Genomic DNA, 24,503 nt, shown 5'->3' on the forward strand with positions numbered 1-24,503 from the left:
ATGTTTGACAGACATAGGTGAAAGCAAGGCCAGGCAAGGCGCAGAAAATGTTGCAATTGGCCAGGAGAAATCAAACAAAATGCTACACTTGGCCTGAGAAAAGTGCTTCTTTGACCCTGAAATCAATTCCCATAAAGGGTTAAAAGACAACTCGCGCTGATTTCAATTCAATCTGTTTTTAGAAACTGGATCAGAGAAGGAGTGCACTGGTCCCGGAGATACTGCAATAACGGGTCAATGCGTGGAGTGGACAGAGCAAGCTCTTCTTCCATCTCCCTGTTCCAAAAATCCATTTAATATATGGTCCCCAAATAGGGGACGTATCAGATATTAAACTGATAAGAACAGATACTACACTTGATCTTAGCCAAAAGGCCGAGAAGCGATACCGAAGCCGCTGCGCCCCGTGGGCCGCACCAAGGCCTACCACCAATACCCATTGTGGAGACAGAGCAAAAGATTGCCGCAGGGAGGACATTTTCAGAAACTCTGGAGGGAGGCCTTCTCAATGACAGTTCTGCTGTCAATGACAGTTCTGCTGTGTATGTGTGTCTGTGTGTGAGAGACGGAGAGTGTGTGTGTCTGTCTGTCTGTCTGTCTGTGTGTGAGTGTTTGTTCAAGCTGTGCACGACGCGTTTTGAATCTGCATAACTCCGCCTACTTTGACCACACCCTCCAGCCAGCCCCATTGTGACAGCACATGAATGTTCCGTGCTAAGATTCTATCTACTGCAGGCAGCGCACCTGGTTGGTGAAAAGCATTAGAATGCTCACACACACACAGGTGTAGATGGACAAGACAAGCCTATTCAAGATCAGCACAGGCACCATTTTTACTTACTTTTTTTCTTTTAAAAATGCATATAATACAACGCATTGAAAAACCGGTGGTCCACAAGAGGGAGACAATGTTTCAAAAAAGAATTCCTGCGGTCAGAAATGCAGTATGTATGGCAGAACTACTCATTGAATGCTTCAATTTAAATAGCAAGTGCTGACAGACAGCAGGGGCCTAGTTTGGTAGCCGACACAGTATATTTGCAACACTGTAAGAAAGGCCTAAATCTTAACACACCTGTTGCAGCAACCAGTAAAGACAAATTGATTGATTGATTGATTGATTGATTGATTGATTGCATATTGAATGCAATGCAATGTTTGACAGACATAGGTGAAAGCAAGGCCAGGCAAGGCGCAGAAAATGTTGCAATTGGCCAGGAGAAATCAAACAAAATGCTACACTTGGCCTGAGAAAAGTGCTTCTTTGACCCTGAAATCAATTCCCATAAAGGGTTAAAAGACAACTCGCGCTGATTTCAATTCAATCTGTTTTTAGAAACTGGATCAGAGAAGGAGTGCACTGGTCCCGGAGATACTGCAATAACGGGTCAATGCGTGGAGTGGACAGAGCAAGCTCTTCTTCCATCTCCCTGTTCCAAAAATCCATTTAATATATGGTCCCCAAATAGGGGACGTATCAGATATTAAACTGATAAGAACAGATACTACACTTGATCTTAGCCAAAAGGCCGAGAAGCGATACCGAAGCCGCTGCGCCCCGTGGGCCGCACCAAGGCCTACCACCAATACCCATTGTGGAGACAGAGCAAAAGATTGCCGCAGGGAGGACATTTTCAGAAACTCTGGAGGGAGGCCTTCTCAATGACAGTTCTGCTGTCAATGACAGTTCTGCTGTGTATGTGTGTCTGTGTGTGAGAGACGGAGAGTGTGTGTGTCTGTCTGTCTGTCTGTCTGTGTGTGAGTGTTTGTTCAAGCTGTGCACGACGCGTTTTGAATCTGCATAACTCCGCCTACTTTGACCACACCCTCCAGCCAGCCCCATTGTGACAGCACATGAATGTTCCGTGCTAAGATTCTATCTACTGCAGGCAGCGCACCTGGTTGGTGAAAAGCATTAGAATGCTCACACACACACAGGTGTAGATGGACAAGACAAGCCTATTCAAGATCAGCACAGGCACCATTTTTACTTACTTTTTTTCTTTTAAAAATGCATATAATACAACGCATTGAAAAACCGGTGGTCCACAAGAGGGAGACAATGTTTCAAAAAAGAATTCCTGCGGTCAGAAATGCAGTATGTATGGCAGAACTACTCATTGAATGCTTCAATTTAAATAGCAAGTGCTGACAGACAGCAGGGGCCTAGTTTGGTAGCCGACACAGTATATTTGCAACACTGTAAGAAAGGCCTAAATCTTAACACACCTGTTGCAGCAACCAGTAAAGACAAATTGATTGATTGATTGATTGATTGATTGATTGATTGCATATTGAATGCAATGCAATGTTTGACAGACATAGGTGAAAGCAAGGCCAGGCAAGGCGCAGAAAATGTTGCAATTGGCCAGGAGAAATCAAACAAAATGCTACACTTGGCCTGAGAAAAGTGCTTCTTTGACCCTGAAATCAATTCCCATAAAGGGTTAAAAGACAACTCGCGCTGATTTCAATTCAATCTGTTTTTAGAAACTGGATCAGAGAAGGAGTGCACTGGTCCCGGAGATACTGCAATAACGGGTCAATGCGTGGAGTGGACAGAGCAAGCTCTTCTTCCATCTCCCTGTTCCAAAAATCCATTTAATATATGGTCCCCAAATAGGGGACGTATCAGATATTAAACTGATAAGAACAGATACTACACTTGATCTTAGCCAAAAGGCCGAGAAGCGATACCGAAGCCGCTGCGCCCCGTGGGCCGCACCAAGGCCTACCACCAATACCCATTGTGGAGACAGAGCAAAAGATTGCCGCAGGGAGGACATTTTCAGAAACTCTGGAGGGAGGCCTTCTCAATGACAGTTCTGCTGTCAATGACAGTTCTGCTGTGTATGTGTGTCTGTGTGTGAGAGACGGAGAGTGTGTGTGTCTGTCTGTCTGTCTGTCTGTGTGTGAGTGTTTGTTCAAGCTGTGCACGACGCGTTTTGAATCTGCATAACTCCGCCTACTTTGACCACACCCTCCAGCCAGCCCCATTGTGACAGCACATGAATGTTCCGTGCTAAGATTCTATCTACTGCAGGCAGCGCACCTGGTTGGTGAAAAGCATTAGAATGCTCACACACACACAGGTGTAGATGGACAAGACAAGCCTATTCAAGATCAGCACAGGCACCATTTTTACTTACTTTTTTTCTTTTAAAAATGCATATAATACAACGCATTGAAAAACCGGTGGTCCACAAGAGGGAGACAATGTTTCAAAAAAGAATTCCTGCGGTCAGAAATGCAGTATGTATGGCAGAACTACTCATTGAATGCTTCAATTTAAATAGCAAGTGCTGACAGACAGCAGGGGCCTAGTTTGGTAGCCGACACAGTATATTTGCAACACTGTAAGAAAGGCCTAAATCTTAACACACCTGTTGCAGCAACCAGTAAAGACAAATTGATTGATTGATTGATTGATTGATTGATTGATTGCATATTGAATGCAATGCAATGTTTGACAGACATAGGTGAAAGCAAGGCCAGGCAAGGCGCAGAAAATGTTGCAATTGGCCAGGAGAAATCAAACAAAATGCTACACTTGGCCTGAGAAAAGTGCTTCTTTGACCCTGAAATCAATTCCCATAAAGGGTTAAAAGACAACTCGCGCTGATTTCAATTCAATCTGTTTTTAGAAACTGGATCAGAGAAGGAGTGCACTGGTCCCGGAGATACTGCAATAACGGGTCAATGCGTGGAGTGGACAGAGCAAGCTCTTCTTCCATCTCCCTGTTCCAAAAATCCATTTAATATATGGTCCCCAAATAGGGGACGTATCAGATATTAAACTGATAAGAACAGATACTACACTTGATCTTAGCCAAAAGGCCGAGAAGCGATACCGAAGCCGCTGCGCCCCGTGGGCCGCACCAAGGCCTACCACCAATACCCATTGTGGAGACAGAGCAAAAGATTGCCGCAGGGAGGACATTTTCAGAAACTCTGGAGGGAGGCCTTCTCAATGACAGTTCTGCTGTCAATGACAGTTCTGCTGTGTATGTGTGTCTGTGTGTGAGAGACGGAGAGTGTGTGTGTCTGTCTGTCTGTCTGTCTGTGTGTGAGTGTTTGTTCAAGCTGTGCACGACGCGTTTTGAATCTGCATAACTCCGCCTACTTTGACCACACCCTCCAGCCAGCCCCATTGTGACAGCACATGAATGTTCCGTGCTAAGATTCTATCTACTGCAGGCAGCGCACCTGGTTGGTGAAAAGCATTAGAATGCTCACACACACACAGGTGTAGATGGACAAGACAAGCCTATTCAAGATCAGCACAGGCACCATTTTTACTTACTTTTTTTCTTTTAAAAATGCATATAATACAACGCATTGAAAAACCGGTGGTCCACAAGAGGGAGACAATGTTTCAAAAAAGAATTCCTGCGGTCAGAAATGCAGTATGTATGGCAGAACTACTCATTGAATGCTTCAATTTAAATAGCAAGTGCTGACAGACAGCAGGGGCCTAGTTTGGTAGCCGACACAGTATATTTGCAACACTGTAAGAAAGGCCTAAATCTTAACACACCTGTTGCAGCAACCAGTAAAGACAAATTGATTGATTGATTGATTGATTGATTGATTGATTGCATATTGAATGCAATGCAATGTTTGACAGACATAGGTGAAAGCAAGGCCAGGCAAGGCGCAGAAAATGTTGCAATTGGCCAGGAGAAATCAAACAAAATGCTACACTTGGCCTGAGAAAAGTGCTTCTTTGACCCTGAAATCAATTCCCATAAAGGGTTAAAAGACAACTCGCGCTGATTTCAATTCAATCTGTTTTTAGAAACTGGATCAGAGAAGGAGTGCACTGGTCCCGGAGATACTGCAATAACGGGTCAATGCGTGGAGTGGACAGAGCAAGCTCTTCTTCCATCTCCCTGTTCCAAAAATCCATTTAATATATGGTCCCCAAATAGGGGACGTATCAGATATTAAACTGATAAGAACAGATACTACACTTGATCTTAGCCAAAAGGCCGAGAAGCGATACCGAAGCCGCTGCGCCCCGTGGGCCGCACCAAGGCCTACCACCAATACCCATTGTGGAGACAGAGCAAAAGATTGCCGCAGGGAGGACATTTTCAGAAACTCTGGAGGGAGGCCTTCTCAATGACAGTTCTGCTGTCAATGACAGTTCTGCTGTGTATGTGTGTCTGTGTGTGAGAGACGGAGAGTGTGTGTGTCTGTCTGTCTGTCTGTCTGTGTGTGAGTGTTTGTTCAAGCTGTGCACGACGCGTTTTGAATCTGCATAACTCCGCCTACTTTGACCACACCCTCCAGCCAGCCCCATTGTGACAGCACATGAATGTTCCGTGCTAAGATTCTATCTACTGCAGGCAGCGCACCTGGTTGGTGAAAAGCATTAGAATGCTCACACACACACAGGTGTAGATGGACAAGACAAGCCTATTCAAGATCAGCACAGGCACCATTTTTACTTACTTTTTTTCTTTTAAAAATGCATATAATACAACGCATTGAAAAACCGGTGGTCCACAAGAGGGAGACAATGTTTCAAAAAAGAATTCCTGCGGTCAGAAATGCAGTATGTATGGCAGAACTACTCATTGAATGCTTCAATTTAAATAGCAAGTGCTGACAGACAGCAGGGGCCTAGTTTGGTAGCCGACACAGTATATTTGCAACACTGTAAGAAAGGCCTAAATCTTAACACACCTGTTGCAGCAACCAGTAAAGACAAATTGATTGATTGATTGATTGATTGATTGATTGATTGCATATTGAATGCAATGCAATGTTTGACAGACATAGGTGAAAGCAAGGCCAGGCAAGGCGCAGAAAATGTTGCAATTGGCCAGGAGAAATCAAACAAAATGCTACACTTGGCCTGAGAAAAGTGCTTCTTTGACCCTGAAATCAATTCCCATAAAGGGTTAAAAGACAACTCGCGCTGATTTCAATTCAATCTGTTTTTAGAAACTGGATCAGAGAAGGAGTGCACTGGTCCCGGAGATACTGCAATAACGGGTCAATGCGTGGAGTGGACAGAGCAAGCTCTTCTTCCATCTCCCTGTTCCAAAAATCCATTTAATATATGGTCCCCAAATAGGGGACGTATCAGATATTAAACTGATAAGAACAGATACTACACTTGATCTTAGCCAAAAGGCCGAGAAGCGATACCGAAGCCGCTGCGCCCCGTGGGCCGCACCAAGGCCTACCACCAATACCCATTGTGGAGACAGAGCAAAAGATTGCCGCAGGGAGGACATTTTCAGAAACTCTGGAGGGAGGCCTTCTCAATGACAGTTCTGCTGTCAATGACAGTTCTGCTGTGTATGTGTGTCTGTGTGTGAGAGACGGAGAGTGTGTGTGTCTGTCTGTCTGTCTGTCTGTGTGTGAGTGTTTGTTCAAGCTGTGCACGACGCGTTTTGAATCTGCATAACTCCGCCTACTTTGACCACACCCTCCAGCCAGCCCCATTGTGACAGCACATGAATGTTCCGTGCTAAGATTCTATCTACTGCAGGCAGCGCACCTGGTTGGTGAAAAGCATTAGAATGCTCACACACACACAGGTGTAGATGGACAAGACAAGCCTATTCAAGATCAGCACAGGCACCATTTTTACTTACTTTTTTTCTTTTAAAAATGCATATAATACAACGCATTGAAAAACCGGTGGTCCACAAGAGGGAGACAATGTTTCAAAAAAGAATTCCTGCGGTCAGAAATGCAGTATGTATGGCAGAACTACTCATTGAATGCTTCAATTTAAATAGCAAGTGCTGACAGACAGCAGGGGCCTAGTTTGGTAGCCGACACAGTATATTTGCAACACTGTAAGAAAGGCCTAAATCTTAACACACCTGTTGCAGCAACCAGTAAAGACAAATTGATTGATTGATTGATTGATTGATTGATTGATTGCATATTGAATGCAATGCAATGTTTGACAGACATAGGTGAAAGCAAGGCCAGGCAAGGCGCAGAAAATGTTGCAATTGGCCAGGAGAAATCAAACAAAATGCTACACTTGGCCTGAGAAAAGTGCTTCTTTGACCCTGAAATCAATTCCCATAAAGGGTTAAAAGACAACTCGCGCTGATTTCAATTCAATCTGTTTTTAGAAACTGGATCAGAGAAGGAGTGCACTGGTCCCGGAGATACTGCAATAACGGGTCAATGCGTGGAGTGGACAGAGCAAGCTCTTCTTCCATCTCCCTGTTCCAAAAATCCATTTAATATATGGTCCCCAAATAGGGGACGTATCAGATATTAAACTGATAAGAACAGATACTACACTTGATCTTAGCCAAAAGGCCGAGAAGCGATACCGAAGCCGCTGCGCCCCGTGGGCCGCACCAAGGCCTACCACCAATACCCATTGTGGAGACAGAGCAAAAGATTGCCGCAGGGAGGACATTTTCAGAAACTCTGGAGGGAGGCCTTCTCAATGACAGTTCTGCTGTCAATGACAGTTCTGCTGTGTATGTGTGTCTGTGTGTGAGAGACGGAGAGTGTGTGTGTCTGTCTGTCTGTCTGTCTGTGTGTGAGTGTTTGTTCAAGCTGTGCACGACGCGTTTTGAATCTGCATAACTCCGCCTACTTTGACCACACCCTCCAGCCAGCCCCATTGTGACAGCACATGAATGTTCCGTGCTAAGATTCTATCTACTGCAGGCAGCGCACCTGGTTGGTGAAAAGCATTAGAATGCTCACACACACACAGGTGTAGATGGACAAGACAAGCCTATTCAAGATCAGCACAGGCACCATTTTTACTTACTTTTTTTCTTTTAAAAATGCATATAATACAACGCATTGAAAAACCGGTGGTCCACAAGAGGGAGACAATGTTTCAAAAAAGAATTCCTGCGGTCAGAAATGCAGTATGTATGGCAGAACTACTCATTGAATGCTTCAATTTAAATAGCAAGTGCTGACAGACAGCAGGGGCCTAGTTTGGTAGCCGACACAGTATATTTGCAACACTGTAAGAAAGGCCTAAATCTTAACACACCTGTTGCAGCAACCAGTAAAGACAAATTGATTGATTGATTGATTGATTGATTGATTGATTGCATATTGAATGCAATGCAATGTTTGACAGACATAGGTGAAAGCAAGGCCAGGCAAGGCGCAGAAAATGTTGCAATTGGCCAGGAGAAATCAAACAAAATGCTACACTTGGCCTGAGAAAAGTGCTTCTTTGACCCTGAAATCAATTCCCATAAAGGGTTAAAAGACAACTCGCGCTGATTTCAATTCAATCTGTTTTTAGAAACTGGATCAGAGAAGGAGTGCACTGGTCCCGGAGATACTGCAATAACGGGTCAATGCGTGGAGTGGACAGAGCAAGCTCTTCTTCCATCTCCCTGTTCCAAAAATCCATTTAATATATGGTCCCCAAATAGGGGACGTATCAGATATTAAACTGATAAGAACAGATTTTTTTTTTTAATTTGGCTATCCCTTACAAGGGGATAAAACCGTTTATTTAAAAACTTTTAACAAATTACAAGCAAAAAACAACAAATATCAAACCATATAAACTAAAGAAACTTTTACAAAGATTTCCTTAAATAATTAAGTTCCATTGGTCGACAAGCCATTTTCTGGAAATATGTACATTCTTCTTTTTGTCGATTAAATAATAGGTGTACATTTCATACAAACATAAATCTAAAACATCATTTAGTGATAAAACATCTTGTTTAAAAACAGCAATGTTTCGCGCTTTCCAGAGAGCCGACTTGGCGCAGCTCACTATCTTCCAAGCCATTGTGCACTGATCCATTGTGGGGCATTCCATGAGTCCGTACAAAACTGTTTTATATGTTAAGTCCGTGAGGTCTGCCACTCTTCTCAGTAGAGGGAACAGTCTTTTCCAAAGATCCTTTGCAAAATTACATGTCCATAAAAGATGTTCTACCGTTTCCTCTTCCTGGCATCCGGCTCTTGGGCAGGTGGCTGACCTCACAAATCCTCTCCTGTATTGGAATGCCCGGCAAGGAAGACAGCAGTGCGTGCAGCTCCAAGCCAGATCTCTCTGTTCATTAAAAAGGGAAGAATCATTAATCTTTTTCCAGATAGATTTAGAGTCGTCATCATCATATCTGTCAACATTACATATTTCCTCACTTTTACGTATTTCTTTAATTAATTTCTTACTATTTTTTAATTCTTCTATTTTCTTAGTCCCTAAATTAAAATCAGATACTATTTTCCTTAAAATCTCGTAATGCTTCGGCAAATTAAAAGCATGGGGAACAGATATGTTAATTTTATACCATCCAAACTTTCTCATAAAAAAACCTGTATTAAAACGCATAAAAAAGGACCAATAGTGATTCTTAAAAAGGGCATTAAAACAGTAAACGAATAGATGAATTAAAAGAAACCTATTTAAGTCTGGAAAGTCTTTACCGCCTTTTTCTTTTGGTTTCATCACAATTTCTCTTTTCAGCTTTTCCATTTTTGAGTTCCAAAAAAAAGTAAAACAGGTCTTGGTTATCTTTTTTAAAACATTAACAGGTGGGGGGAAAACCATGTTAAGATACAGTAACAAAGGTAAAATCACCATCTTTAAAATTAAAACTTTACCCTCCATTGTGAGTTTCCTCATATTCCACATACATATTTTCGTATTTATTCTTTGTGTGACTATTTCCCAACTATTGAAACCATCGTTATTTTCAGTGAATGGTATACCTAAAATGGTAATGGATTCAGACACATTAATGGGCACATCACGTAAAATCATCCCCCCAATACTTAAAATATTACACTTATTAAAATTAATTTTAAAACCAGAAGCTAAACAAAAGGATTGTATTTGACGGAGTGTGGTCACAAGTGAGGGCGCATCTGTACATAAGACTGCCACGTCATCCATGTATCCCACAACCTTGGCCTCCAAACCACCGCCTCCTGGCAGAGGGACACCACATATTTGTTTATTTCGACGTATTGCACATAACATTGGTTCCAGCGCACAGATAAAAAGCAGGGGGGACAGAGGACATCCCTGTTTCACCCCTGACCGTAAAAATACGTCTTGTGTCTTAAAACCGTTAACTAAAATCTTACTAGTACAATCCTTATAAAAAGCTTTAAGAGATAATAAAAAACCTTCTGGTATGCCTAATTTCTCTAAAACTTTAAAAAGATAAAAATGTGATACACGGTCAAAAGCTTTTTCAAAGTCAATAGATAAAATCGCCATTTTCCCTTTTCTATCTTTCACATCCTCAATACAGTCCTTTATTAAATTCAGATTGTCCCATATACTGCGCCCCGGCACCCCACACACTTGATTAGAATGGATAACTTTGCTGATGACTTCTTTTAGACGATTTGCACATATTTTAGCCATTATTTTGTAGTCGCAATTTAAAAGTGTGATTGGTCTCCAGTTTTCTAATTTTGACTTATCACCTTTTTTATATAGAAGGGAGACTTCACTTTGTTTCCAAGAATTCAGTAAAACCTTGTTATTAAAAACCTCGGTAAACAAATAAAACAAATCATCTTTTAAAACATCATAAAAGCATACATAAAATTCTATTGGGATACCATCAGGACCAGGAACCTTTCCATTTTTAAAACTTTTAATAGTTTTTAAAATTTCTTGTTCTGTTAAAACTTGGGATAAAAACTCTTGGGATGCGGGATCTAAACCAACTGAGATTTCTTGTAGTGAATCTTCCATTAATTTATTATCTATATTTTTCTCATTAAAAAGATTAGAGAAAAAATTCTCAACTTTACCCAGCATATTTTTTATATTATTCTCCCCATCTATATGGTCAATTATCACTTTTTCTTTTTTATTTTTTCTGAAAAAATATCTAGAACACTTTTCGTTTTCTTCTATATGCTGTACTCTGGAACGAAAAATTATCTCTTTTCCTTTTTGTTCTAGCCATTTTGAAATCTCTTTTTTTAGGTTTAAAATATCAAGTTGTACATCTATCCCATTGTCTCTGAGTTTAAATAATGTTTGTAGGCGGGTATTTAAAATCCTATAATCCTCATATTTTTCCTTGGCTTTACATATACTCTTTTTAATAAAAAAATCTTTTATTTTTACTTTCATTTTATCCCACCATACACTCATAGTCACATTTGGATTCTTCCTTTTTCTACATTTTCTATAAAACTCAATAAAATCTGATAAAATCTGCGGATCAGTTAAAAGGGATACGTTCATTTTCCAGCTTTTCTTACCACATTTTTTGTTGTCATTAATTTTTATGGTAAAAGATAAAAGCTTATGGTCGGAAAATATATTAGTTAAAACTTCACATTTTGCGGGTATTATTTTATCTGAACCAAAAATAAAATCAATTCTAGAGCTACAATTAGCATTACTCCAAGTGAAACCGGCGTCCTCTGGGCTGCCTCTATTACACTCTTTATATACATCTATCAATTTAGCGTCTTTTACTATATCATGCAGCATACCTGAGGTTTTATCATAGTTTCTGCTTACAGAGCTGGCCCGCCGGTTTTCACCTTTTAAAATACAATTAAAATCTCCTGCTAAAATAAAAGGTTCAGAGTTATTAATAAATAATGGTAAAAGATCAAGCATTTCGGCTCTTATATTTTTCTCTGGTGACCCATAAAAATTTAAAAACTGCCATCTAATACCATCAATAAAAGCTTTTACTAATAAAATACGACCTGGTATAACTTCCTGAATAAAATCAATTAAAACGTTCCCTTTAAAAAGTATGGCGACACCCGCTGATCCTGCAGCATTAGATCCGGACCAGACAGATGGCCCACACTTCCATTCATCTTTATATTTTCGATAGGATATTTCATGTGAGATATTACATTCTTGTAGAAAAAAAACAGATGCAGTAAAACATGTGAGAAAATTAAAAAGAGCAGTTCTCCTCATATTAGATTTTATGCCTCTCACGTTGAGGGAAATACCTTTAATTTCAGCCATCAGTAGGAAGTGAAAGTTTTACTTAGGCTACTAAGAGCAAACGGATTTACCTGTCCGAGGAACCTGATCAGACCACTGGGCTTGCGCCCCCCTCCTCTCCTGATGGCACCGTTACGAGAGACTCCGTGGAGGAGGAAAGATTACCATTTTTGTATAAACCCGACGCTATGTGGGCATAGCTCGGAAGAGGGCTGCTTGGCAGGACCCGCTGGGTCTCCATTGGCTGTCCATTTAAATCCTCATCAGGTGGGTCCCCGAGGGGTTCCGCCGCTCCCGTTTGACCTGTAGAAGGTCGTTCTATAGGAGGAGGTTGCGCACAAGGCAGAGCCTCCGACTCTTCAGAGGCAGCAAGATCCCGGTCTCCACCTGTTACAGCAGAGACCGAAACCCCTGAGGGTCCAGTGTCCACCTCCTTTTCAAAGGATGTGTCCATCTGTTCTCCTTCTGCTGCCTCCTCCGAATCACCCTTTTTTTTCTTTTTCTTAGAACCCACCTTTATCCACTCAGCGCCCTCAGCCTTAGGAGACCCAGACTGGGCATGGGCCCCGGCGCCGACCCCTTGCCGGTCCCTTTTGGTCTTACCAGTAATGCCCTTCTGCTCCATCTTAGCCCTGCTTTTAGACTCCCTCTGGTCCAGCAACCAGGTTTTGGGATTTGGCACGTCACCTGTCATTGACTCTGGAGACATCTCACTATTTGGTACGCCCTTATTGTCTCCAGAGGCTCCAGGTTGTTGTTCCTCCTCCTGAGGGGTGGTCTGATCTTTTGTACCTTGTTCGGACGTCTTGGACTTTCCCTTCTGCTCATCTTCCCGGAATCTGTGAGGACAAGAAAAATAAAAATGACCTGGAGTCTGGCAAAAATTACATTTCTTTTCCTTAGGGCATTCTCTTGTCTCATGCTCTTCACTGGCACAATTTCTACATGATACATTACAGTTTTCTTTTGAATGACCATATCGCCCACAATTCCTACAAAATGCCGGCATCCCAGAAAAAAAAAAATCCCCATTTGTTTGTCCAATTTTGAAACGGGCAGGGGGGAGCCGTATACCACCTGGTGTGTTTGTATCTCTTATACCCTTCACAAGAAATTTCCACTTAGATGTCCATATGTTAAATTCATTGAGTATTTTCCCCATACATTTCACACTTTTAAAATACATTGCTAGAAATGACATGATTTCTGGAGCCGAAACAAAGGGCGAAAATACTTTGACTATAACCAGTCTTACCTCATCCAGGACGTGCTCAGCGATTTGTATCCCTTTCAAAACAGGGCTATTTTCAACTTTTTTAATCTTTTCTATAACATCTCTGAAAATACCTTCTCCGGTGAATGTGATGTCATAGTCACCTCTTCTGGGATAGTCCTGGATGGACAAAATTTCGTTCCTCTGCACGCCAAGAAGATTCCTGAGCACGTCCTGGACTACATACCCTAATTTCCTCATATCCGAGCCGCCCGCCGTGAAGTGAACTCGGATAGAGTTTTTGAGCCTCGCATAGAGAGGCACTAGGTTAGGGTCAACCTCCATGGAAAACGCAACAAGGTTGCAAATTGCAGTCGCTTGCAATCTGCGCTCCCAGTGTTCTGCACGGAAAACACCTGGAAGCTGGGGGATCACAACTCGTTACCCTGGGACTAAGCCCTCTCCCTAATAGCAACAAGCAGGTCAGGTCCACCGAAGTGGACGATCCTGCCAGGCCAAGGAGAGGGGTACCCGAGTGCCCTTCAACTACGATCTCATGCAAAAATACACTTGATCTTAGCCAAAAGGCCGAGAAGCGATACCGAAGCCGCTGCGCCCCGTGGGCCGCACCAAGGCCTACCACCAATACCCATTGTGGAGACAGAGCAAAAGATTGCCGCAGGGAGGACATTTTCAGAAACTCTGGAGGGAGGCCTTCTCAATGACAGTTCTGCTGTCAATGACAGTTCTGCTGTGTATGTGTGTCTGTGTGTGAGAGACGGAGAGTGTGTGTGTCTGTCTGTCTGTCTGTCTGTGTGTGAGTGTTTGTTCAAGCTGTGCACGACGCGTTTTGAATCTGCATAACTCCGCCTACTTTGACCACACCCTCCAGCCAGCCCCATTGTGACAGCACATGAATGTTCCGTGCTAAGATTCTATCTACTGCAGGCAGCGCACCTGGTTGGTGAAAAGCATTAGAATGCTCACACACACACAGGTGTAGATGGACAAGACAAGCCTATTCAAGATCAGCACAGGCACCATTTTTACTTACTTTTTTTCTTTTAAAAATGCATATAATACAACGCATTGAAAAACCGGTGGTCCACAAGAGGGAGACAATGTTTCAAAAAAGAATTCCTGCGGTCAGAAATGCAGTATGTATGGCAGAACTACTCATTGAATGCTTCAATTTAAATAGCAAGTGCTGACAGACAGCAGGGGCCTAGTTTGGTAGCCGACACAGTATATTTGCAACACTGTAAGAAAGGCCTAAATCTTAACACACCTGTTGCAGCAACCAGTAAAGACAAATTGATTGATTGATTGATTGATTGATTGATTGCATATTGAATGCAATGCAATGTTTGACAGACATAGGTGAAAGCAAGGCCAGGCAAGGCGCAGAAAATGTTGCAATTGGCCAGGAGAAATCAAACAAAATGCTACACTTGGCCTGAGAAAAGTGCTTCTTTGACCCTGAAATCAATTCCCATAAAGGGTTAAAAGACAACTCGCGCTGATTTCAATTCAATCTGTTTTTAGAAACTGGATCAGAGAAGGAGTGCACTGGTCCCGGAGATACTGCAATAACGGGTCAATGCGTGGAGTGGACAGAGCAAGCTCTTCTTCCATCTCCCTGTTCCAAAAATCCATTTAATATATGGTCCCCAAATAGGGGACGTATCAGATATTAAACTGATAAGAACAGATACTACACTTGATCTTAGCCAAAAGGCCGAGAAGCGATACCGAAGCCGCTGCGCCCCGTGGGCCGCACCAAGGCCTACCACCAATACCCATTGTGGAGACAGAGCAAAAGATTGCCGCAGGGAGGACATTTTCAGAAACTCTGGAGGGAGGCCTTCTCAATGACAGTTCTGCTGTCAATGACAGTTCTGCTGTGTATGTGTGTCTGTGTGTGAGAGACGGAGAGTGTGTGTGTCTGTCTGTCTGTCTGTCTGTGTGTGAGTGTTTGTTCAAGCTGTGCACGACGCGTTTTGAATCTGCATAACTCCGCCTACTTTGACCACACCCTCCAGCCAGCCCCATTGTGACAGCACATGAATGTTCCGTGCTAAGATTCTATCTACTGCAGGCAGCGCACCTGGTTGGTGAAAAGCATTAGAATGCTCACACACACACAGGTGTAGATGGACAAGACAAGCCTATTCAAGATCAGCACAGGCACCATTTTTACTTACTTTTTTTCTTTTAAAAATGCATATAATACAACGCATTGAAAAACCGGTGGTCCACAAGAGGGAGACAATGTTTCAAAAAAGAATTCCTGCGGTCAGAAATGCAGTATGTATGGCAGAACTACTCATTGAATGCTTCAATTTAAATAGCAAGTGCTGACAGACAGCAGGGGCCTAGTTTGGTAGCCGACACAGTATATTTGCAACACTGTAAGAAAGGCCTAAATCTTAACACACCTGTTGCAGCAACCAGTAAAGACAAATTGATTGATTGATTGATTGATTGATTGATTGATTGCATATTGAATGCAATGCAATGTTTGACAGACATAGGTGAAAGCAAGGCCAGGCAAGGCGCAGAAAATGTTGCAATTGGCCAGGAGAAATCAAACAAAATGCTACACTTGGCCTGAGAAAAGTGCTTCTTTGACCCTGAAATCAATTCCCATAAAGGGTTAAAAGACAACTCGCGCTGATTTCAATTCAATCTGTTTTTAGAAACTGGATCAGAGAAGGAGTGCACTGGTCCCGGAGATACTGCAATAACGGGTCAATGCGTGGAGTGGACAGAGCAAGCTCTTCTTCCATCTCCCTGTTCCAAAAATCCATTTAATATATGGTCCCCAAATAGGGGACGTATCAGATATTAAACTGATAAGAACAGATACTACACTTGATCTTAGCCAAAAGGCCGAGAAGCGATACCGAAGCCGCTGCGCCCCGTGGGCCGCACCAAGGCCTACCACCAATACCCATTGTGGAGACAGAGCAAAAGATTGCCGCAGGGAGGACATTTTCAGAAACTCTGGAGGGAGGCCTTCTCAATGACAGTTCTGCTGTCAATGACAGTTCTGCTGTGTATGTGTGTCTGTGTGTGAGAGACGGAGAGTGTGTGTGTCTGTCTGTCTGTCTGTCTGTGTGTGAGTGTTTGTTCAAGCTGTGCACGACGCGTTTTGAATCTGCATAACTCCGCCTACTTTGACCACACCCTCCAGCCAGCCCCATTGTGACAGCACATGAATGTTCCGTGCTAAGATTCTATCTACTGCAGGCAGCGCACCTGGTTGGTGAAAAGCATTAGAATGCTCACACACACACAGGTGTAGATGGACAAGACAAGCCTATTCAAGATCAGCACAGGCACCATTTTTACTTACTTTTTTTCTTTTAAAAATGCATATAATACAACGCATTGAAAAACCGGTGGTCCACAAGAGGGAGACAATGTTTCAAAAAAGAATTCCTGCGGTCAGAAATGCAGTATGTATGGCAGAACTACTCATTGAATGCTTCAATTTAAATAGCAAGTGCTGACAGACAGCAGGGGCCTAGTTTGGTAGCCGACACAGTATATTTGCAACACTGTAAGAAAGGCCTAAATCTTAACACACCTGTTGCAGCAACCAGTAAAGACAAATTGATTGATTGATTGATTGATTGATTGATTGATTGCATATTGAATGCAATGCAATGTTTGACAGACATAGGTGAAAGCAAGGCCAGGCAAGGCGCAGAAAATGTTGCAATTGGCCAGGAGAAATCAAACAAAATGCTACACTTGGCCTGAGAAAAGTGCTTCTTTGACCCTGAAATCAATTCCCATAAAGGGTTAAAAGACAACTCGCGCTGATTTCAATTCAATCTGTTTTTAGAAACTGGATCAGAGAAGGAGTGCACTGGTCCCGGAGATACTGCAATAACGGGTCAATGCGTGGAGTGGACAGAGCAAGCTCTTCTTCCATCTCCCTGTTCCAAAAATCCATTTAATATATGGTCCCCAAATAGGGGACGTATCAGATATTAAACTGATAAGAACAGATACTACACTTGATCTTAGCCAAAAGGCCGAGAAGCGATACCGAAGCCGCTGCGCCCCGTGGGCCGCACCAAGGCCTACCACCAATACCCATTGTGGAGACAGAGCAAAAGATTGCCGCAGGGAGGACATTTTCAGAAACTCTGGAGGGAGGCCTTCTCAATGACAGTTCTGCTGTCAATGACAGTTCTGCTGTGTATGTGTGTCTGTGTGTGAGAGACGGAGAGTGTGTGTGTCTGTCTGTCTGTCTGTCTGTGTGTGAGTGTTTGTTCAAGCTGTGCACGACGCGTTTTGAATCTGCATAACTCCGCCTACTTTGACCACACCCTCCAGCCAGCCCCATTGTGACAGCACATGAATGTTCCGTGCTAAGATTCTATCTACTGCAGGCAGCGCACCTGGTTGGTGAAAAGCATTAGAATGCTCACACACACACAGGTGTAGATGGACAAGACAAGCCTATTCAAGATCAGCACAGGCACCATTTTTACTTACTTTTTTTCTTTTAAAAATGCATATAATACAACGCATTGAAAAACCGGTGGTCCACAAGAGGGAGACAATGTTTCAAAAAAGAATTCCTGCGGTCAGAAATGCAGTATGTATGGCAGAACTACTCATTGAATGCTTCAATTTAAATAGCAAGTGCTGACAGACAGCAGGGGCCTAGTTTGGTAGCCGACACAGTATATTTGCAACACTGTAAGAAAGGCCTAAATCTTAACACACCTGTTGCAGCAACCAGTAAAGACAAATTGATTGATTGATTGATTGATTGATTGATTGATTGCATATTGAATGCAATGCAATGTTTGACAGACATAGGTGAAAGCAAGGCCAGGCAAGGCGCAGAAAATGTTGCAATTGGCCAGGAGAAATCAAACAAAATGCTACACTTGGCCTGAGAAAAGTGCTTCTTTGACCCTGAAATCAATTCCCATAAAGGGTTAAAAGACAACTCGCGCTGATTTCAATTCAATCTGTTTTTAGAAACTGGATCAGAGAAGGAGTGCACTGGTCCCGGAGATACTGCAATAACGGGTCAATGCGTGGAGTGGACAGAGCAAGCTCTTCTTCCATCTCCCTGTTCCAAAAATCCATTTAATATATGGTCCCCAAATAGGGGACGTATCAGATATTAAACTGATAAGAACAGATACTACACTTGATCTTAGCCAAAAGGCCGAGAAGCGATACCGAAGCCGCTGCGCCCCGTGGGCCGCACCAAGGCCTACCACCAATACCCATTGTGGAGACAGAGCAAAAGATTGCCGCAGGGAGGACATTTTCAGAAACTCTGGAGGGAGGCCTTCTCAATGACAGTTCTGCTGTCAATGACAGTTCTGCTGTGTATGTGTGTCTGTGTGTGAGAGACGGAGAGTGTGTGTGTCTGTCTGTCTGTCTGTCTGTGTGTGAGTGTTTGTTCAAGCTGTGCACGACGCGTTTTGAATCTGCATAACTCCGCCTACTTTGACCACACCCTCCAGCCAGCCCCATTGTGACAGCACATGAATGTTCCGTGCTAAGATTCTATCTACTGCAGGCAGCGCACCTGGTTGGTGAAAAGCATTAGAATGCTCACACACACACAGGTGTAGATGGACAAGACAAGCCTATTCAAGATCAGCACAGGCACCATTTTTACTTACTTTTTTTCTTTTAAAAATGCATATAATACAACGCATTGAAAAACCGGTGGTCCACAAGAGGGAGACAATGTTTCAAAAAAGAATTCCTGCGGTCAGAAATGCAGTATGTATGGCAGAACTACTCATTGAATGCTTCAATTTAAATAGCAAGTGCTGACAGACAGCAGGGGCCTAGTTTGGTAGCCGACACAGTATATTTGCAACACTGTAAGAAAGGCCTAAATCTTAACACACCTGTTGCAGCAACCAGTAAAGACAAATTGATTGATTGATTGATTGATTGATTGATTGATTGCATATTGAATGCAATGCAATGTTTGACAGACATAGGTGAAAGCAAGGCCAGGCAAGGCGCAGAAAATGTTGCAATTGGCCAGGAGAAATCAAACAAAATGCTACACTTGGCCTGAGAAAAGTGCTTCTTTGACCCTGAAATCAATTCCCATAAAGGGTTAAAAGACAACTCGCGCTGATTTCAATTCAATCTGTTTTTAGAAACTGGATCAGAGAAGGAGTGCACTGGTCCCGGAGATACTGCAATAACGGGTCAATGCGTGGAGTGGACAGAGCAAGCTCTTCTTCCATCTCCCTGTTCCAAAAATCCATTTAATATATGGTCCCCAAATAGGGGACGTATCAGATATTAAACTGATAAGAACAGATACTACACTTGATCTTAGCCAAAAGGCCGAGAAGCGATACCGAAGCCGCTGCGCCCCGTGGGCCGCACCAAGGCCTACCACCAATACCCATTGTGGAGACAGAGCAAAAGATTGCCGCAGGGAGGACATTTTCAGAAACTCTGGAGGGAGGCCTTCTCAATGACAGTTCTGCTGTCAATGACAGTTCTGCTGTGTATGTGTGTCTGTGTGTGAGAGACGGAGAGTGTGTGTGTCTGTCTGTCTGTCTGTCTGTGTGTGAGTGTTTGTTCAAGCTGTGCACGACGCGTTTTGAATCTGCATAACTCCGCCTACTTTGACCACACCCTCCAGCCAGCCCCATTGTGACAGCACATGAATGTTCCGTGCTAAGATTCTATCTACTGCAGGCAGCGCACCTGGTTGGTGAAAAGCATTAGAATGCTCACACACACACAGGTGTAGATGGACAAGACAAGCCTATTCAAGATCAGCACAGGCACCATTTTTACTTACTTTTTTTCTTTTAAAAATGCATATAATACAACGCATTGAAAAACCGGTGGTCCACAAGAGGGAGACAATGTTTCAAAAAAGAATTCCTGCGGTCAGAAATGCAGTATGTATGGCAGAACTACTCATTGAATGCTTCAATTTAAATAGCAAGTGCTGACAGACAGCAGGGGCCTAGTTTGGTAGCCGACACAGTATATTTGCAACACTGTAAGAAAGGCCTAAATCTTAACACACCTGTTGCAGCAACCAGTAAAGACAAATTGATTGATTGATTGATTGATTGATTGATTGATTGCATATTGAATGCAATGCAATGTTTGACAGACATAGGTGAAAGCAAGGCCAGGCAAGGCGCAGAAAATGTTGCAATTGGCCAGGAGAAATCAAACAAAATGCTACACTTGGCCTGAGAAAAGTGCTTCTTTGACCCTGAAATCAATTCCCATAAAGGGTTAAAAGACAACTCGCGCTGATTTCAATTCAATCTGTTTTTAGAAACTGGATCAGAGAAGGAGTGCACTGGTCCCGGAGATACTGCAATAACGGGTCAATGCGTGGAGTGGACAGAGCAAGCTCTTCTTCCATCTCCCTGTTCCAAAAATCCATTTAATATATGGTCCCCAAATAGGGGACGTATCAGATATTAAACTGATAAGAACAGATACTACACTTGATCTTAGCCAAAAGGCCGAGAAGCGATACCGAAGCCGCTGCGCCCCGTGGGCCGCACCAAGGCCTACCACCAATACCCATTGTGGAGACAGAGCAAAAGATTGCCGCAGGGAGGACATTTTCAGAAACTCTGGAGGGAGGCCTTCTCAATGACAGTTCTGCTGTCAATGACAGTTCTGCTGTGTATGTGTGTCTGTGTGTGAGAGACGGAGAGTGTGTGTGTCTGTCTGTCTGTCTGTCTGTGTGTGAGTGTTTGTTCAAGCTGTGCACGACGCGTTTTGAATCTGCATAACTCCGCCTACTTTGACCACACCCTCCAGCCAGCCCCATTGTGACAGCACATGAATGTTCCGTGCTAAGATTCTATCTACTGCAGGCAGCGCACCTGGTTGGTGAAAAGCATTAGAATGCTCACACACACACAGGTGTAGATGGACAAGACAAGCCTATTCAAGATCAGCACAGGCACCATTTTTACTTACTTTTTTTCTTTTAAAAATGCATATAATACAACGCATTGAAAAACCGGTGGTCCACAAGAGGGAGACAATGTTTCAAAAAAGAATTCCTGCGGTCAGAAATGCAGTATGTATGGCAGAACTACTCATTGAATGCTTCAATTTAAATAGCAAGTGCTGACAGACAGCAGGGGCCTAGTTTGGTAGCCGACACAGTATATTTGCAACACTGTAAGAAAGGCCTAAATCTTAACACACCTGTTGCAGCAACCAGTAAAGACAAATTGATTGATTGATTGATTGATTGATTGATTGATTGCATATTGAATGCAATGCAATGTTTGACAGACATAGGTGAAAGCAAGGCCAGGCAAGGCGCAGAAAATGTTGCAATTGGCCAGGAGAAATCAAACAAAATGCTACACTTGGCCTGAGAAAAGTGCTTCTTTGACCCTGAAATCAATTCCCATAAAGGGTTAAAAGACAACTCGCGCTGATTTCAATTCAATCTGTTTTTAGAAACTGGATCAGAGAAGGAGTGCACTGGTCCCGGAGATACTGCAATAACGGGTCAATGCGTGGAGTGGACAGAGCAAGCTCTTCTTCCATCTCCCTGTTCCAAAAATCCATTTAATATATGGTCCCCAAATAGGGGACGTATCAGATATTAAACTGATAAGAACAGATACTACACTTGATCTTAGCCAAAAGGCCGAGAAGCGATACCGAAGCCGCTGCGCCCCGTGGGCCGCACCAAGGCCTACCACCAATACCCATTGTGGAGACAGAGCAAAAGATTGCCGCAGGGAGGACATTTTCAGAAACTCTGGAGGGAGGCCTTCTCAATGACAGTTCTGCTGTCAATGACAGTTCTGCTGTGTATGTGTGTCTGTGTGTGAGAGACGGAGAGTGTGTGTGTCTGTCTGTCTGTCTGTCTGTGTGTGAGTGTTTGTTCAAGCTGTGCACGACGCGTTTTGAATCTGCATAACTCCGCCTACTTTGACCACACCCTCCAGCCAGCCCCATTGTGACAGCACATGAATGTTCCGTGCTAAGATTCTATCTACTGCAGGCAGCGCACCTGGTTGGTGAAAAGCATTAGAATGCTCACACACACACAGGTGTAGATGGACAAGACAAGCCTATTCAAGATCAGCACAGGCACCATTTTTACTTACTTTTTTTCTTTTAAAAATGCATATAATACAACGCATTGAAAAACCGGTGGTCCACAAGAGGGAGACAATGTTTCAAAAAAGAATTCCTGCGGTCAGAAATGCAGTATGTATGGCAGAACTACTCATTGAATGCTTCAATTTAAATAGCAAGTGCTGACAGACAGCAGGGGCCTAGTTTGGTAGCCGACACAGTATATTTGCAACACTGTAAGAAAGGCCTAAATCTTAACACACCTGTTGCAGCAACCAGTAAAGACAAATTGATTGATTGATTGATTGATTGATTGATTGATTGCATATTGAATGCAATGCAATGTTTGACAGACATAGGTGAAAGCAAGGCCAGGCAAGGCGCAGAAAATGTTGCAATTGGCCAGGAGAAATCAAACAAAATGCTACACTTGGCCTGAGAAAAGTGCTTCTTTGACCCTGAAATCAATTCCCATAAAGGGTTAAAAGACAACTCGCGCTGATTTCAATTCAATCTGTTTTTAGAAACTGGATCAGAGAAGGAGTGCACTGGTCCCGGAGATACTGCAATAACGGGTCAATGCGTGGAGTGGACAGAGCAAGCTCTTCTTCCATCTCCCTGTTCCAAAAATCCATTTAATATATGGTCCCCAAATAGGGGACGTATCAGATATTAAACTGATAAGAACAGATACTACACTTGATCTTAGCCAAAAGGCCGAGAAGCGATACCGAAGCCGCTGCGCCCCGTGGGCCGCACCAAGGCCTACCACCAATACCCATTGTGGAGACAGAGCAAAAGATTGCCGCAGGGAGGACATTTTCAGAAACTCTGGAGGGAGGCCTTCTCAATGACAGTTCTGCTGTCAATGACAGTTCTGCTGTGTATGTGTGTCTGTGTGTGAGAGACGGAGAGTGTGTGTGTCTGTCTGTCTGTCTGTCTGTGTGTGAGTGTTTGTTCAAGCTGTGCACGACGCGTTTTGAATCTGCATAACTCCGCCTACTTTGACCACACCCTCCAGCCAGCCCCATTGTGACAGCACATGAATGTTCCGTGCTAAGATTCTATCTACTGCAGGCAGCGCACCTGGTTGGTGAAAAGCATTAGAATGCTCACACACACACAGGTGTAGATGGACAAGACAAGCCTATTCAAGATCAGCACAGGCACCATTTTTACTTACTTTTTTTCTTTTAAAAATGCATATAATACAACGCATTGAAAAACCGGTGGTCCACAAGAGGGAGACAATGTTTCAAAAAAGAATTCCTGCGGTCAGAAATGCAGTATGTATGGCAGAACTACTCATTGAATGCTTCAATTTAAATAGCAAGTGCTGACAGACAGCAGGGGCCTAGTTTGGTAGCCGACACAGTATATTTGCAACACTGTAAGAAAGGCCTAAATCTTAACACACCTGTTGCAGCAACCAGTAAAGACAAATTGATTGATTGATTGATTGATTGATTGATTGATTGCATATTGAATGCAATGCAATGTTTGACAGACATAGGTGAAAGCAAGGCCAGGCAAGGCGCAGAAAATGTTGCAATTGGCCAGGAGAAATCAAACAAAATGCTACACTTGGCCTGAGAAAAGTGCTTCTTTGACCCTGAAATCAATTCCCATAAAGGGTTAAAAGACAACTCGCGCTGATTTCAATTCAATCTGTTTTTAGAAACTGGATCAGAGAAGGAGTGCACTGGTCCCGGAGATACTGCAATAACGGGTCAATGCGTGGAGTGGACAGAGCAAGCTCTTCTTCCATCTCCCTGTTCCAAAAATCCATTTAATATATGGTCCCCAAATAGGGGACGTATCAGATATTAAACTGATAAGAACAGATACTACACTTGATCTTAGCCAAAAGGCCGAGAAGCGATACCGAAGCCGCTGCGCCCCGTGGGCCGCACCAAGGCCTACCACCAATACCCATTGTGGAGACAGAGCAAAAGATTGCCGCAGGGAGGACATTTTCAGAAACTCTGGAGGGAGGCCTTCTCAATGACAGTTCTGCTGTCAATGACAGTTCTGCTGTGTATGTGTGTCTGTGTGTGAGAGACGGAGAGTGTGTGTGTCTGTCTGTCTGTCTGTCTGTGTGTGAGTGTTTGTTCAAGCTGTGCACGACGCGTTTTGAATCTGCATAACTCCGCCTACTTTGACCACACCCTCCAGCCAGCCCCATTGTGACAGCACATGAATGTTCCGTGCTAAGATTCTATCTACTGCAGGCAGCGCACCTGGTTGGTGAAAAGCATTAGAATGCTCACA

General features: G+C 43.2%; 17 non-coding genes across 17 annotated transcripts; all 17 read right to left on the reverse strand.

Moving 5' to 3' along the window:
* Nucleotides 1-196: 196 nt before the first annotated feature.
* Nucleotides 197-387, reverse strand: LOC143789726 (U2 spliceosomal RNA). Its single transcript, XR_013219373.1, has one exon. It is a non-coding gene; the product is annotated as a U2 spliceosomal RNA (small nuclear RNA).
* A 963-nt stretch (nucleotides 388-1,350) lies between these two features.
* Nucleotides 1,351-1,541, reverse strand: LOC143789727 (U2 spliceosomal RNA). The gene has a single exon (XR_013219374.1). It is a non-coding gene; the product is annotated as a U2 spliceosomal RNA (small nuclear RNA).
* Nucleotides 1,542-2,504: 963 nt separating this feature from the next.
* On the reverse strand, nucleotides 2,505-2,695 carry LOC143789728 (U2 spliceosomal RNA). The gene has a single exon (XR_013219375.1). It is a non-coding gene; the product is annotated as a U2 spliceosomal RNA (small nuclear RNA).
* Nucleotides 2,696-3,658: 963 nt separating this feature from the next.
* LOC143789729 (U2 spliceosomal RNA) lies at nucleotides 3,659-3,849 on the reverse strand. The gene has a single exon (XR_013219376.1). It is a non-coding gene; the product is annotated as a U2 spliceosomal RNA (small nuclear RNA).
* A 963-nt stretch (nucleotides 3,850-4,812) lies between these two features.
* Nucleotides 4,813-5,003, reverse strand: LOC143789730 (U2 spliceosomal RNA). Its single transcript, XR_013219377.1, has one exon. It is a non-coding gene; the product is annotated as a U2 spliceosomal RNA (small nuclear RNA).
* A 963-nt stretch (nucleotides 5,004-5,966) lies between these two features.
* LOC143789732 (U2 spliceosomal RNA) lies at nucleotides 5,967-6,157 on the reverse strand. Its single transcript, XR_013219379.1, has one exon. It is a non-coding gene; the product is annotated as a U2 spliceosomal RNA (small nuclear RNA).
* A 963-nt stretch (nucleotides 6,158-7,120) lies between these two features.
* Nucleotides 7,121-7,311, reverse strand: LOC143789733 (U2 spliceosomal RNA). Its single transcript, XR_013219380.1, has one exon. It is a non-coding gene; the product is annotated as a U2 spliceosomal RNA (small nuclear RNA).
* A 963-nt stretch (nucleotides 7,312-8,274) lies between these two features.
* Nucleotides 8,275-8,464, reverse strand: LOC143789708 (U2 spliceosomal RNA). Its single transcript, XR_013219356.1, has one exon. It is a non-coding gene; the product is annotated as a U2 spliceosomal RNA (small nuclear RNA).
* A 6,228-nt stretch (nucleotides 8,465-14,692) lies between these two features.
* On the reverse strand, nucleotides 14,693-14,883 carry LOC143789734 (U2 spliceosomal RNA). The gene has a single exon (XR_013219381.1). It is a non-coding gene; the product is annotated as a U2 spliceosomal RNA (small nuclear RNA).
* A 963-nt stretch (nucleotides 14,884-15,846) lies between these two features.
* On the reverse strand, nucleotides 15,847-16,037 carry LOC143789735 (U2 spliceosomal RNA). Its single transcript, XR_013219382.1, has one exon. It is a non-coding gene; the product is annotated as a U2 spliceosomal RNA (small nuclear RNA).
* Nucleotides 16,038-17,000: 963 nt separating this feature from the next.
* On the reverse strand, nucleotides 17,001-17,191 carry LOC143789736 (U2 spliceosomal RNA). The gene has a single exon (XR_013219383.1). It is a non-coding gene; the product is annotated as a U2 spliceosomal RNA (small nuclear RNA).
* Nucleotides 17,192-18,154: 963 nt separating this feature from the next.
* On the reverse strand, nucleotides 18,155-18,345 carry LOC143789737 (U2 spliceosomal RNA). The gene has a single exon (XR_013219384.1). It is a non-coding gene; the product is annotated as a U2 spliceosomal RNA (small nuclear RNA).
* A 963-nt stretch (nucleotides 18,346-19,308) lies between these two features.
* Nucleotides 19,309-19,499, reverse strand: LOC143789738 (U2 spliceosomal RNA). Its single transcript, XR_013219385.1, has one exon. It is a non-coding gene; the product is annotated as a U2 spliceosomal RNA (small nuclear RNA).
* A 963-nt stretch (nucleotides 19,500-20,462) lies between these two features.
* LOC143789739 (U2 spliceosomal RNA) lies at nucleotides 20,463-20,653 on the reverse strand. Its single transcript, XR_013219386.1, has one exon. It is a non-coding gene; the product is annotated as a U2 spliceosomal RNA (small nuclear RNA).
* Nucleotides 20,654-21,616: 963 nt separating this feature from the next.
* LOC143789740 (U2 spliceosomal RNA) lies at nucleotides 21,617-21,807 on the reverse strand. Its single transcript, XR_013219387.1, has one exon. It is a non-coding gene; the product is annotated as a U2 spliceosomal RNA (small nuclear RNA).
* A 963-nt stretch (nucleotides 21,808-22,770) lies between these two features.
* LOC143789741 (U2 spliceosomal RNA) lies at nucleotides 22,771-22,961 on the reverse strand. The gene has a single exon (XR_013219388.1). It is a non-coding gene; the product is annotated as a U2 spliceosomal RNA (small nuclear RNA).
* A 963-nt stretch (nucleotides 22,962-23,924) lies between these two features.
* Nucleotides 23,925-24,115, reverse strand: LOC143789743 (U2 spliceosomal RNA). Its single transcript, XR_013219390.1, has one exon. It is a non-coding gene; the product is annotated as a U2 spliceosomal RNA (small nuclear RNA).
* Between the last annotated feature and the right edge of the window lie 388 nt (nucleotides 24,116-24,503).

This window comes from Ranitomeya variabilis, unplaced genomic scaffold, assembly GCF_051348905.1.
Source record: "Ranitomeya variabilis isolate aRanVar5 unplaced genomic scaffold, aRanVar5.hap1 Scaffold_317, whole genome shotgun sequence".
Lineage (NCBI taxonomy): Eukaryota > Metazoa > Chordata > Amphibia > Anura > Dendrobatidae > Ranitomeya > Ranitomeya variabilis.